The sequence below is a fragment of the Bactrocera oleae genome, chromosome 3, assembly GCF_042242935.1.
Source record: "Bactrocera oleae isolate idBacOlea1 chromosome 3, idBacOlea1, whole genome shotgun sequence".
Lineage (NCBI taxonomy): Eukaryota > Metazoa > Arthropoda > Insecta > Diptera > Tephritidae > Bactrocera > Bactrocera oleae.
The window spans coordinates 54,331,738-54,345,070 of NC_091537.1; the positions used below are offsets into that span (position 1 = coordinate 54,331,738).

The window sequence follows — 13,333 nt, forward strand, 5'->3', positions numbered from 1 at the left end:
GGGATAATTATTTGAAAATGGCCAAGTTTAACGATCTGAAGATTCCACAACTGAAAAAGGAGCTGGAGCAACGGGGTTTGGCGACAAATGGATTAAAAACTGAATTCCAATCACGGTTGAGAGAGGCCATGGAGGCGGAATACATTAATGTGGAGGAATATGTCTTTCACATGGAATTAGAAGAAGAGACAACAAAGATAGAAGAAAAGGAAGAGGCTCAATGCACGTCAAAGATTGTGGACATAAACATGGTTTTTGTCGCAATATCGCAAATGTCAACGCAAATATCGACACTATTTATAGAACAGGATACACGTATGTCTCAAATGGAAACGCGATTGTCAACTCATTTGGAGGAGCAGTTCGCAGCGCTAGATGCACGTTTTTCAGCACAGTTGTCAGCACCAAAAGAGGTCGACGTGCATATGTCAGCGCAGGTATCCTAACAGTTGGAAGAGGAGGAAGTATGTGAGCCAGGATCTTCACAGTATGAAGAGCAAGAAGCTTGTATACCAGCACAAGTGTCTTCGCAGTCGGAAGAACTGAACGGGCGCCTGCCAGCGCAGGTGTTCTCACAGTCGGAAGAGGAGGAAGCGTTTGTACCAGTACAAGGGTCCTCACAGTTAGAAGAGCAAGAAGCACAGCACAAGTGTCCGTACAGTTGGAAGAGCAGGAAGCGTGTATACCATCATAGGTGGAAGATCAGCATAAAGTTGAACCTGAAACGGATGACTCTTTGCAAGAAGATCCAGAATTGGAAGGTGCATTACATGAAGTGGAGTTGAACCAATGTACAACGATAAGAGAAATAACTATAGGAAGGCCAGTCACAAAATCATATTGGGCAGAACGGAGCAGTTTAAAATTAGTGTATGGCTGCTTGCATCGAGTATGGAAAAGCGAAAATGGGCAAACCTTCCGAGTACTTATGGTTGTTCCAAGGGTTGGAATTCATGATGTTCTTAACGTGCAGTACAAATGTCCAAGAGGAGGGCACTTGAGAGACATTAAATTTGGAAATAGTCATGTTTGGTTAGTCAAGAACAATTTCAACGAATGGCCACAAGTATACACAATTCCTAACCAAGAGACTGAACCAGTGGCGGAGGCATTCATCAACAAGTGGGTAACGAGATTCGGTGTTGGAATTAGAAATAAAGATAAGTGTGGAACCATTAAATTGGGACTTTTATTTAACAATCCAGTGATCGAACTCAAGAGTGAGTTACAGGTAGACAATTTATCGAGAAATCCGTTACAATATGTATATCTATGACTATATATTGTGACGAACATGAATGATATAACAAAATCGAATCAACGATAAATTGCCAGAAGCAACTAGACAGTTAATTCCTAGTTGCCAGAATGCTCTTGAGGCAAAGTTTTGTTAAAGATCTACTATATAAGGGCTGTCGGATTATGCAGCAAACACAGTTCTAAAAGTTGTAAGATCGAATAAATTTATTGGAATAAGAAAAAAAGATAAGTGTGTAGCCATTAAATTGGGACTTTTATTTAACAATCCAGTGATCGAACTCAAGAGTGAGTTACAGGTAGACGATTTATCGAGAAATCCCAAAGAGGGAATTGTTTTAAAATGGCAGAGTTTGACGATTTGTAGAATCCACAACTGAAAAAGGAGTAGGAAAAACGTGGTTCGGTGACAAATGGAGTAAAGTCGGAATTACAATCACGTTTGCGGGAGGCCATGAAAGCGGAAAACATTGATGTTGACGAGTATGTTTTTCAGTTGGAGTTGGAGGAAGAGACTACGAAGATAGAAGCAAAAGAAGAGGTTCAATGCTCGTCAAAGGTTGTGGACATGAACATGGTTTTTGCTGCAATATCGCGGATGTCAACGCAAATGTCTATAAGTTCTGAACTCTAAGCTCCGAAATTTCTCGGATAATATTTTATATTACGGATATTACTCAAAAGCAAGTTTTTAAAATATATTGAAAAGTACTTGATACCTATCAATGTCGATAGTTTAGTATCGATCCTTTTCCCAGTACCTATAAATCTGATACGATACTGGTATCGAGTAAAGTGTCGATACTTTTGAAATGTTGTGGAACACTGAGAAGAGGAAATACCTAAAGGGGAAATAAGGAACTAACTAGACTAGAACTTAGAAACTAGGATACAAAAAAATCATCCGAATTTTCTGCCGATTTCACATTTCTGAACTGGCAACTCTCAGTCTATTTTATGTTTGAGGGGATTTCCCCACACACAACACAACAAGACATTTTAGAAAAATTCCTTAAACATAATATATAAGCAAACAATTAAACTAATTTTTCATTACTTATTTAACAGACACCTAGTAAAAATGTTCTGCCCTAGAGACAAATTTTCGTCATATTCGAGAACAATGTAGCCGTTAATAACTGATACAGAATTAAAAGGTTTAATACATTTAAGTGATATATATGCTAAGCCTACAAGTTGGTTCTATTCTTAAATTTAAAAGTGACGTGCTTTTATGCGGAAAATTAATCATATAAATATTGAAGCGTAATATTGAACACACCTAATTTGATATTGACCGCAAGATATGTTAAAAATGTTTTAAGAGGTATGTAAATTTATTTCATATAATTTTTTTACCGTACAGGAAGGCTGACGGTAGATCACGCTTGTCGAGACACCAATATAAAAAACGAAGACTTGAAAAAGACCCAGAGCGACAAAAGCAAGCAGGGGCATTAGAGTCCATTTTGAAGAAAGGTGATCTAAACAGACCATCATCACCCATACCAGAAACCGGAGCTATAGCTAAAATTCCACTTAAACCTCGAGAAGAACATACGTCCGACTCCAATATAATCTGTGAACCTGGTGCTTCTACTTCTGGGTCAAGCGCTATTACAGGTGAAAGTGTTATTACAGGGGAGGAGGCTATGACAGGTGAAACTGCTGTTGTAGGTGAAGGTGCTATTGCAAGTCCAAGTGTTTCTACAGAGTTAACATCTATTGTAGATGTCGACCCAGCTACGTGGCCCAATAGATTAACATACACAGAAATAATATATTTGGTAAATAGGTTCTCCAGACCCACTGTATGAATTTCAATTTCCAATGGTCAGAGATTTACTTCGAGATACTATAAGAGAAAGGTTAATAACGGTGAAGAAATTTTAAGAGATTGGCTTGCATTTTCTGTGACAAAAAATTTATTGTATTGCTTTTGTTGTAAAATCTTCAACACAACTATAACTTCCGGTCTATCTGAAGATGGCTACAAAAATTGGAGTCATATAGGTGATATGCTTAAATCTCCTGAGACATCACGAGACCATGTAAAAGCAGTAAAATCTTGGGTAGAACTTTCACGTAGGCTCAAATCGTGTCGTACGCCGTATCCCAGAGGATAATTAAATCTGAAATAGAACACTGGAATAGAATATTGTTACGAATTGGTTCAATCATCAAAATGTTGGCTAAAAATAGCTTGGCTTTTCAAGGTATTTATGATAGTCTGTATCAACATAACAATGGTAATTTTTTAATACTAGTAGAGTTGTTAGCCGAATTTGATCCCGTTATGCAGGAACATGTACGCAGAGTTTTGAAAAAAGAGGAGAAACAAGCAACCTACTTAAGTAAAACAATTCAAAATTAGTTTATTAATATAATTTCAGACGGCATAAAAAAACATTATATTATGGAAGCTATCATTACGTCGAAATATTATTCTATTATTTTAGATCGTACTCCAGACGCTAGTAAAACTGAGCAGATGACAATGATAATTAGGTACCTTTTATATTATTGAATCACAAGACCATTCAAGAACATTCAGAAATTGTAATAAATGAAAGTTTTTTAGGTTTTATACCAATCGAGAAATCAACAGGTCTGGCCTTAACAAAAATTATCGTAGAACAATTATTAGCACTTGGATAAGAGGGCAAGGCTACGATAATGGATCTAAAATGAAAGGTATTGAAAGTGGAGTTAAAGCCAGGATTAAAAGAACCAATCCACGGGCATTGGTGGTTCTTTGCAGTAGTCATTCTTTAAATTTAGTGATAAACGACATGGCAAAGTCCTCACTGGAAACTACAATTGTTTTTAATACTATGCAAAAAATAATTGTTATTTTTCACTTTAAGATAAAGGTGGTCAATTATTTTGAAGAATGCAAAAGGTATTACTCTAATACTATGTTCGCACCGACACAAAATTCGTGTTTTCATAGACAAAAGAGGTTTTCAGGCGAAAACTTGTGTTTTCATCCATACAAAATCTGTCAAACGAAAACACAGTTTTCGCTGAAAACCCTTTGAAAACTTACATTCCACTCATTATAATCGGCGCCAGCTCCAGTTTAATCGATATTATTAGAAGACATATTTTGCGAGCCCTAAATGTCAGTTGACAATTTGATTACATTCCACAATTGGTACCCTACAAGAAACTGCTGATGGGTTCGCCAATACACTCACATTTGATATGTCAGTACTTTTTAAATTCAGAACTATTCACTGATTGGAGAAAGACGTACGCAGAGCTATTGAGAGGAGGAGATGGCATCAAGTGAAAATTAATTTATATATTTACATATTTTATTATATTTTTTCTTGCATTCCTTTTTATATTTAAGTATATTATTATAACTAATTTTGATTAAAAGTTTGAAATTTATTAAAGAAATAAAAATTATATTATCTGCTGCGCAAAAGAATTTTTCATTTCTGATAGCATTTCAGTCATTACTGACAATTTTCAGCTATGACGGATTTATGGTCAGCAATGACTCAGAAAAAGACATGAGAGTGAGCAGTATAGATATATAGTGAATCAATTCCGAATACCCATGTGTTAAAGAGAGATGCAAACTCACACACATACGTTTGTTTACATCAGTTTTTGCACAAGGCTCTTAAGAAAATGATAGAAATTTTGTTCTGCGCGCTGACAAAATTTTTTCAGCTTTGACTGTCATATTACCCATCAGATGACCGTCATTGTTCTTGTAGGGTACATAACAAATGTAAACAAATAAATGTGTGAACTGTCAATGAAAACTCATCGAAAACACACAATGCCGGTCAGAACGACTTTGGTTCCACAATCCACAAATTATGTTTTCAAGAGGATTTCAATTCGGTGCGAACATAGTATTAGTAAATTAATGCAAAAAGCATTTAACTTATGAGTGTGTTGAACCAATCATTGAGCACCGTCAAAAATATAAAATTGAAGTATTTTTTCACATTATAGATACAGCCATAAATTCTTTATAATTAAGATTTTCCCTGATATTGATCATAATAAACAATTAAACAGTTTGGTCCTAATCTTTTTAACTTCTGAAACGATTTTGATTAAAAATGTTTATTGTTCCTTTAGTTAAAGGGCATTATTAGTAATACATAGGCTTTTCTGTAATTTCCAAATGAATGGAAGAAACCTTAGGTGAGAGAGAGAAAAACTACCGACATTCTAAACATATTGTAATGTAAACATGCCAAAATAAGAAAAACCAATATACTGTGACGAACACGGATGATAGAACAAAATCGAATCAACGATAAACTGCCAGAAGGAACTAGTTAGCGAATTCGTAGTTGCCAAAATGTTCCAGAAGCAATGTTTTGTTATAGATTTACTATATAAGGGCTGCCAGATTGTGCAGCAAAGACAGTTCTAGTTAGAATGTTGTCGTGATAACAGCAATCAAGCTATTAGCAAGAAGTTGTAAGCTCGAATAATAAGCAATAAGTGTTAAGTTGTTGGAATTAGAAATAAAGATAAGTTTGTAGCCATTAAATTGGGACTTTTATTTAACAATCCAGTGATCGAACTCAAGAGTGAGTTACAGGTAGACGATTTATTGAGAAATCCGTTACAATTGGTGTCAGAAGTGGGATTGTCAAATAAATTCCCAAGGAGATATCTATTTGAAAATGGCCAAGTTTAAAGATCTGAAGATTCCATAACTGAAAAAGGAGCTGGAGCAACGGGGTTTGGCGACAAATGGATTAAAAACTGAATTACAATCACGGTTGAGAGAGGCCATGGAGGCGGAAAACATTAATGTGGAGGAATATGTCTTTCACATGGAATTAGAAGAAGAGACAACAAAGATAGAAGAAAAGGAAGAGGCTCAATGCTCGTCAAAGATTGTGGACATAAACATGGTTTTTGTCGCAATATCGCAAATGTCAACGCAAATATCGACACTATTTAAAGAACAGGATACACGTATGTCTCAAATGGAAACGCGATTGTCAACGCATTTGGAGGAGCAGTTCGCAGCGCTAGATGCACGTTTTTCAGCACAGTTGTCAGCACCGAAAGATTGGAAGGTGCATTACATGAAGTGGAGTTGAACCAATGTACAACGATAAGAGAAATAACTATAGGAAGGCCAGTCACAAAATCATATTGGGCAGAACGGAGCAGTTTAAAATTAGTGTATGGCTGCTTGCATCGAGTATGGAAAAGCGAAAATGGGCAAACCTTCCGAGTACTTATGGTTGTTCCAAGGGTTGGAATTCATGATGTTCTTAACGTGCAGTACAAATGTCCAAGAGGAGGGCACTTGAGAGACATTAAATTAGGAAATAGTCATGTTTTGGTAGTCAAGAACAATTTCAACGAATGGCCACAAGTATACACAATTCCTAACCAAGAGACTGAACCAGTGGCGGAGGCATTCATCAACAAGTGGGTAACGAGATTCGGTGTTGGAATTCGAAATAAAGATAAGTGTGAAACCATTAAGTTGCGACTTTTATTTAACAATCCAGTGATCGAACTCAAGAGTGAGTTACAGGTAGACAATTTATCGAGAAATCCGTTACAATATGTATATCTATGACTATATATTGTGACGAACATGAATGATATAACAAAATCGAATCAACGATAAATTGCCAGAAGCAACTAGACAGTTAATTTCTAGTTGCCAGAATGCTCCTGAGGCAAAGTTTTGTTAAAGATCTACTATATAAGGGCTGCCGGATTGTGCAGCAAAGACAGTTCTAGTTAGAGTGTTGTCGTGATAAGAAGAATTGAGACATAAGCAAGAAGTTGTAAGCTCAAATAACGAGCAATAAGTGTTAAGTTGTTGGAATTAGAAAAAAAGATAAATGTATAGCATTAAATTGGGACTTTTAATTAACAATCTAGTGATCGAACTCAAGAGTGAGTTACAAGTAGACAATTTATCGAGAAATCCGTTACAATATGTATATCTATGACTATATATTATGACGAACATGAATGATATAACAAAATCGAATCAACGATAAATTGCCAGAAGCAACTAGACAGTTAATTCCTAGTTGCCAGAATGCTCTTGAGGCAAAGTTTTGTTAAAGATCTACTATATAAGGGCTGTCGGATTATGCAGCAAACACAGTTCTAGAAGTTGTAAGATCGAATAAATTTATTGGAATAAGAAAAAAATATAAGTGTGTAGCCATTAAATTGGGACTTTTATTTAACAATCCAGTGATCGAACTCAAGAGTGAGATACAGGTAGACGATTAATCGAGAAATCCGTTACAATATGTATATCTATGACTATATATTGTGACGAACATGAATGATATAACAAAATCGAATCAACGATAAACTGTCAGAAGCAACTAGACAGTTAATTCCTAGTTGCCTAGTATAAGGGCTGTCGGATTATGCAGCAAACACAGTTCTAGAAGTTGTAAGATCGAATAAATTTATTGGAATAAGAAAAAAAGATAAATGTATAGCATTAAATTGGGACTTGAATTTAACAATCCAATTATCGAACTCAAGAGTGAGTTACAAGGTAAACGATTTATCGAGAAATCCCAAAGAGGGAATTGTTTTAAAATGGCAGAGTTTGACGAAAGGAAAAAGGAGTAGGAAAAACGTGGTTCGGTGACAAATGGAGTAAAGTCGGAATTACAATCACGTTTGCGGGAGGCCATGGAAGCGGAAAACATTGGTGTTGACGATTATGTGTTTCAGTTGGAGTTAGAGGAAGAGACTACGAAGATAGAAGCAAAAGAAGAAGCTCAATGCTCGTCAAAAGTTGTGGACAATAACATGGTTTTTGTTGCAATATCGCGGATGTCAACGAAAATGTCGACAAAATTTTAGGTGTTCGCAGCGCAAGATGCACGTATATCAGCACATGTACATAGTGCTTCCCGAATATATGACACCTCTATTACGTATCTATTATAACGCGATAGTAATTGCCGTTTAGCAAGATTATGCCAAAATTTTCGTTACGAGTAGACACCGACTTTCGTATCCCCGCAAGACGGAGGTGTTGTGATGGTGTAGTGATAAGTTCTGAACTCTAAGCTCCGAAATTTCCCGGATAATATTTTATATTACGGATATTACTCAATCGCAAGTTTTAAAAATATATTGAAAAGTACTTGATACCTATCAATGTCGATAGTTTAGTATCGATCCTTTTCCCAGTACCTATAAATCTGATACGATACTGGTATCGAGTAAAGTGTCGATACTTTTGAACTTTTGTGGAACACTAAGAAGAGGAAATACCTAAAGGGGAAATAAGGAACTAACTAGACTAGAACTTAGAAACCAGGATACAAAAAAATCATCCGAATTTTCTGCCGATTTCACATTTCTGAACTGGCAACTCTCAGTCTATTTTATGTTTGAGGGGATTTCCCCACACACAACACAACAAGACATTTTAGAAAAATTCCTTAAACATAATATATAAGCAAACAATTAAACTAATTTTTCATTACTTATTTAACAGACACCTAGTAAAAATGTTCTGCCCTAGAGACAAATTTTCGTCATATTCAAAAACAATGTAGCCGTTAATAACTGATACAGAATTAAAAGGTTTAATACATTTAAGTGATATATATGCTAAGCATACAAGTTGATTCTATTCTAAAATTTAAAAGTGACGTGCTTTTATGCGGAAAATTAATCATATAAATATTGAAGCGCGCATGTCAATTTACTACGTAAGTACCTATCTATTTTATAAATTAAATTGTAATACGTAAGAAAAAACGTAATATTAAACACACCTAATTTGATATTGACCGCAAAATATGTTAAAAATGTTTTTAGAGGTATGTAAATTTATTTCATATAATTTTTTTACCGTACAGAAAGGCTGACGGTAGATCACGCTTGTCGAGACACCAATATAAAAAACGAAGACTTGAAAAGACGCAGGGCGACAAAAGCAAGCAGGGGCATTAGAGTCCATTTTGAATAAAGGTGATCTAAACTGACCATCATCACCCATACCAGAAACCGGAGCTATAGCTGAAATTCCACTTAAATCTCGAGAAGAACATACGTCCGACTCCAATATAATCTGTGAACCTGGTGCTTCTACTTCTGGGTCAAGCGCTATTACTGGTGAAAGTGCTATTACAGGGGAAGAGGCTATGACAGGTGAAACTGCTATTGTAGGTAAAGGTGCTATTGCAAGTCCAAGTGTTTCTACAGAGGTAACATCTATTGTAGATGTCGACCCAGCTACGTGGCCCAATAGATTAACCTACACAGAAATAATATATTTGGTAAATAGGTTCTCCAGACCCACTGTATGAATTTCAATTTCCACAAGATACCAATGGTCGGAGATTTACTTCGAGATACTATAAGAGAAAGGTTAATAACGGTGAAGAAATTTTAAGAGATTGGCTTGCATATTCTGTGGCAAAAAATTTATTTTATTGCTTTTGTTGTAAAATCTTCAATACAACTATAACTTCCGGTCTATCTGAAGATGGCTACAAAAATTGGAGTCATATAGGTGATATGCCTAAATCTCCTGAGACATCACGAGACCATGTAAAAGCAGTAAAATCTTGGGTAGAACTTTCACGTAGGCTCAAATCGTGTCGTACGCCGTGTCCCAGAGGATAATTAAATCAGAAATAGAACACTGGAATAGAATATTGTTACGAATTCGTTCAATAATTAAAATGTTGGCTAAAAATAGCTTGGCTTTTCAAGGTATTTATGATAGTCTGTATCAACATAACAATGGTAATTTTTTAATACTAGTAGAGTTGTTAGCGGAATTTGATCCCGCTATGCAGGAACATGTACGCTGAGTTTTGAAAAAAGAGGAGAAACAAGCAACCTACTTAAGTAAAACAATTCAAAATGAGTTTATTAATACAATTTCAGACGGCATAAAAAAACATTATATTATGGAAGCTATCATTACGTCGAAATATTATTCTATTATTTTAGATCGTACTCCAGACGCTAGTAAAACTGAGCAGATGACCATGATAATTAGGTACCTTTTATATTATTCAATCACAAGACCATTCAAGAACATTCAGAAATTGTAATAAATGAAAGTTTTTTAGGATTTATACCAATCGAGAAATCAACAGGTCTGGCCCTAACAGAAATTATCGTAGAACAATGACCAGCACTTGGATAAGAGGGCAAGGGTACGATAATGGATCTAATATGAAAGGTATTGAAAGTGGAGTTAAAGCCAGGATTAAAAGAACCAATCCACGGGCATTGGTGGTTCTTTGCAGTAGTCATTCTTTAAATTTAGGGATAAACGACATGGCAAAGTCCTCACTGGAAACTACAATTGTTTTTAATACTGTGCAAACTGTAACTTAGTTTCCGTCATTAAATTACTTAAAAATACAAAAGATTGCTTTGAAAACTCATGTTCAGATAAGTATTTTACTCAAGTTCTTGAAGACGCCAAAGCCTTAGCTTCTGAAATTGATTGCGAGGTGTTAGACTTTGAAAATGTGGCTAGACCTGGTGCACGATCCAAGAAAAAGCATTTAACTTATGAGTGTGTTGAACCAATCATTGAGCACCGTCAAATATATAAAATTGAAGTATTTTTTCACATAATAGATACAGCCATAAATTCTTTATAATTAAGATTTTCCCTGATATTGACCATAATAAACAATTAAACAGTTTGGTCCTAATCTTTTTAACTTCTGAAACGATTTTGATGAAAAATGTTTATTGTTCCTTTAGTTAAAGGGCAACATTAGTAATACATAGGCTTTTCTGTAATTTCCAATTGAATGGGAGAAACCTTAGGCGGGAGAGAGAAAAACTACCGACCTTCTAAACATATTGTTATATAAACATGCCAAAATAAGAAAAACCAATATACTGTGACGAACACGGATGATAGAACAAAATCGAATCAACGATAAACTGCCAGAAGCAACTAGTTAGCGAATTCGTAGTTGCCAAAATGTTCTAGAAGCAATGTTTTGTTACAGATTTACTATATAAGGGCTGCCAGATTGTGCAGCAAACACAGTTCTAGTTAGAGTGTTGTCGTGTTAAGAGCAATCAAGCTATAAGCAAGAAGTTGTAAGCTCGAATAACGAGCAATAAGTGTTAAGTTGTTGGAATAAGAAATAAAGATAAGTGTGTATCCATTAAATTGGGACTTTTATTGAACAATCCAGTGATCGAAATCAAGAGTGAGTTACAGGTAGACGATTTATCGAGAAATCCGTTACAATACAATTTATTACTCAAGAAGAATAAAAAAAGTGTAATTTCACTAAAAACAGGGATAAAGGGACGCTTATTCCAGTGTGAGAGCGCTTCAAAATTAGCGTCTTTTATAACATTTTGCATTGTAGCCAGATCAGTCAAAATAAAAATTATTGGGCATTTAAACTAAAACACCCAACATTTATTAAGATTAAAATTATTATATATATATCCGATTAACACATGGAGGAACTATTCAAATCCTTTTTTATGATTTTGTGATATTTTAAAACAACTGGTTTTTGAACTGTCAATAGTTGAGAGAGTTGAGCATCCCTTCATCTCTGCTAAAAATTTGGCTTTTAGAGAGGTGAGTTCTTCTTTTTATAAATATGTTGTAAAACTAATTATATTTATATTGTAAGAAGAATTTGTTTAACTTTGTTTTGTTTTTATAACCAAAACTTTTAGGGTTACAGAAAATTTGCAGCATTGCGGAAAAATTGCATTCCTAGAATAAAACCAATTCAGGTGAGTAAATTATTAATTAGTAACTTTAAAAAGTGAACAAATATAGTTAGTTAACTAATATTTAATATAAGAAATTATGTTTTAGATAGATAAAAATGCAATTTAAACATAATTATGCTGGAGGTTCAAAACGATACATGGATTTTGATTGGTATTGGTATACCATCGTTTGTTGGAGAGATTTTGCCTCATTTTCACTCATAATTTGTAAACGTTATAAAGAACGATTTGTGGAGCATCGACAGATTCTATTGCAAGATTTTGTATATTGGGCTTGTCGTCATCCGGTACTGTGACAGTGCGAAGTGTGGCATCATTTTTTGACCTGCTACTATGACAAGATGTTGAAATCAAGCATAAGGAAAGCCGAACATGACACATATGTAGGAGTCTCTTATTGTTGGGCCATATCTCTTAGCATTATCCAATGACACGGCGAAACGTTATGAAACATAATGTAAAAAATAACTGCAACGTATTGGTGATGGCAGGTCGGACCTGGCAAAGGCCTTAAATAGAGACGTGCGTCGTGCACCCTTAAAAACAACACCGTTATCGGAAAGTGTTGGGCGTAAAGTTCGCCTCGGATCGGAAAGTTAAACCATAAATTGGACTCGATACCATTCACAAACCGTTTTTAGTTCTACAGTCAATACGACACGAAAGTTAGTCTCTTTTTAGTTACATATGCCTAAGGAATGAAAGAACCTTGTGCCTATCTTGAAGATACCCAAAAGCCAATATTTCAGTATCTCCTAACTGGTATTAGAGTAATTAATCTAATTGCTGCCTCGCTTGTCAATCTCGTTCATAAATAGTTTCATTTTCTATGTATTTTTTATTTTTATTTCAGAGGCGTCCTGAACAGTTTTCCTGACATTATTTCAACACGAATGCGATTGGTTAACATCTATGCAAAAAATGACCAATGACCAGATGACCGATGTGAATCGTCGCACCAATGTTAGTTCCTATGCAGTAATAGCTGAAATGTAGGATTTTAAACAAAATCATGTTACACAAATGAAACCGGCGCTTAAATCTTTTATAGTCGAGTTTTTGGCAAGAAATCTGCGAAGAAATAATGTATGACATGGTGTATAATCGTGATGAAAGGGCCGAATCATATTGTTTAAATAGGTACACAATTTATGGAGGATCACACACCACTGATTTATAATTAAAGTTGTTTGATTTTTAAGAAAAACTCAGTATCGCGATATATTTTATACAAGTAATAAGTTTTGATTTATTCCGTCATATAAGAACAGTGTTTTATAATAATTCTTCCGGATAGAGTGGTGTGTACATGTAGAGGGAGGCTAAACTCATTGAACCA

At 35.1% G+C, this 13,333-nt stretch overlaps 1 long non-coding RNA gene across 1 annotated transcript; it reads left to right on the forward strand.

Moving 5' to 3' along the window:
• The first annotated feature begins 12,000 nt into the window (after window positions 1-12,000).
• On the forward strand, window positions 12,001-13,127 carry LOC138855911 (uncharacterized). Its single transcript, XR_011395050.1, has 2 exons — window positions 12,001-12,659; window positions 12,848-13,127. It is a non-coding gene; the product is annotated as an uncharacterized lncRNA (long non-coding RNA).
• The last annotated feature ends 206 nt before the right edge of the window (window positions 13,128-13,333 follow it).